Source organism: Zosterops lateralis (assembly GCF_965231275.1).
Source record: "Zosterops lateralis genome assembly, chromosome: 6".
NCBI lineage: Eukaryota > Metazoa > Chordata > Aves > Passeriformes > Zosteropidae > Zosterops > Zosterops lateralis.
This window is the reverse complement of record NC_139761.1, coordinates 48,603,770-48,606,152: the sequence shown is the minus strand read 5'-3', so window position 1 is coordinate 48,606,152 and position 2,383 is coordinate 48,603,770.

Sequence of the window (2,383 nt, the reverse complement as noted above, 5' to 3'; positions counted from 1 at the left end):
TGGTTCCAAGCCTATGGTGCTGGCAGGGTCGGGCCAGCAGAACCTGAAGCTTTGTTAAATAAAACTCAAAAACAAGAAAGCAACAACAAAAACTAGAGCAAAACCCCCCAAAAAACCCCAAACAAAACAAAAACAAGGAAGGACAAAGCAAATGGCACCGGGTAAGTGGCAGTTCTGCCAGCCTGAGAATGCAGAGTGGCTGGTCTGTCCTGAACACTAATCTCTATGTCTTGGACTCGTCTCTTGCTCTAGCCCCTCTCCTACACATTCCAGGCAGAGTGCACTGAAAGATGTGACTGAAACAGCTGCTCTCCTCTGGGGAGTCAAGCACTTTGCCATGTCTGAAAGTCTCTAGCACTTACTTTCTTTACTGTGATTGTAAAGGTCACCACATACAGTACAGCCACTTGATCTGGGATCTTTTCTTAACACATTTTTATGCTGATTTTACTATTTTAATTCTTTGTTTGGAATGTAATTATTTTTTTCTCATTTTTTCTGTGTGTAACAGCAATTAAAAATATTAATTTACTGGATATTTTTACTGTGCAGATACATCATCTCCTTGCTCATTTTCTGTTTCTCTCACTGTTTCAGCATGGAATATGAGGCCCCTCTGTGGTGGGCAGCTTTATGCCACTGTTATACCCTCTAGCATTATTTTTGCTGGAGCTGCTCAGCAGCACTGAAGCTGATTGTCACAGTCAGCCACAGCATTCCTACCTGGGGAACCCTGAAAAAATACCCACATGCACCCTACAGAGCACATCCAACGCAAACCAGCCAGGCACCTGGTTGGTGTTACACCACATTCTGGGTGCCCTGGGATACCAATCTCTGGAGCAAACTTGCCCCTTGCTCCTCCAGTCCCACAGACAATGGCCATTTGTCCAAACTTCCAGGGAGAAGGGAGCTTGCTGCACAGGACTGCTCCAGGAAGATTGCTCACTGCCAGGAATTCCAAGACTAATGGCCAAATCTCTCTCACCCCTCGCCCAGGAAAAATTACCGGGAGGAAAGGAGTAGTCTGCACATTTTTCTCTGGCTGGGGAATCTGATGCCAGCTTCTTCAGCTGTTTGATGCAGTGGCACAGATATTTTGTTTCATTAATCCTGAACCAGGCCATCTGTCACCAGTGGAACAGGTTTCAAGGATTTCTAGCATAGAAACACAGCAGGTGTAAGTGCTCCCAGTCAGTTAAATTAGATCTGCTTGCAGGCTTAATGGAGACTCCTTCATACTCCCCTTCTGAAGTGGAATGGTTCCTGATGTGAGGATTAATCAGTACCAGGAGGAAATACAACCAGATTATTTTCAGGGCAGCCTAAAGGGGTTAACAGGAGGCAAAAGCGAGTGATTCTCTCTTTTTCCTTTTATTTGGTCTTTTACAATTCCTTTCAAAAACTTAGAGGCCTGCTGGGAGGAGCATCCTGTTTCCTCATACCTCCTTCCTAGCTCCAGATGGAACAAAAGTGACACAATATTCTCAGACTGATTGTGTCTGAGTGGCTGGCCACTGCTATATTTTTATTCCACAACCAGCTCTTGGAAGATTTCAGTCTACATTAAAAGAACCAGCACCAATGTATGTATATTTGTATTGATCTGCCTGTCAGCCTGTTCAGTGGTTCAGATTTTCTGCAATCCCTTATCTAGGCATGACCACCAGCAATGAAGTTCCTGCACTTTCCTTGGCCAGCTCTCTTACAAAGTGACTCCCTCATTTGCAAAGTTGTATTTACTTTCTTGGTATTGAAAGGATTTAAGTATTTCAGACTGATGGCTTACTCTATGTTTATATACAATCTCACATAAAGAAGCCTAAAGTATCATGGAGCTCCTGCTGGGTTATCTGGAGAAAAGGAGGCAGAATCCAAGTCTCTTCTTGAACCTGGAAGCAGGATTCTCTCCAATCTTTGGCTCCTTTTATTACCATTAAGACACATTAGCAGAGGGTATTAGAAATATTACCTTTAACATTCTACTGTACAAAATCACTTAAAGGGAAGGAAGATGGAAACACTGGAAGTGCCCTTGCTGAGCAGAAGCCCTACTCTACCACCTGGTTTAACTGGCCTTTGCAGAAGCCAAGGGCAGCTGCATTTTGAGCCACATGAAGACAAAACTACACAGCCACAACAATGCTATTCTGCATACCAGACCAGGCACAGCTAGTTCCACTAATTATATCTTGTGTTTCAGCTTCTGCAAACTTCCTGTCCCCGTGTTCATCTTTTTTTAAGGAAAAGAAAAGGACTAAGTGCCATAATTAGAGCAGTCAGTCCTATGTTTGGAGTGCAAATCTCACAAAGTTACAGATAAAAAGCTTAATAAAATTTTTAAAGCTTCTAAAGCTCTGTAAGGCTTTCCACTGTATAAAGA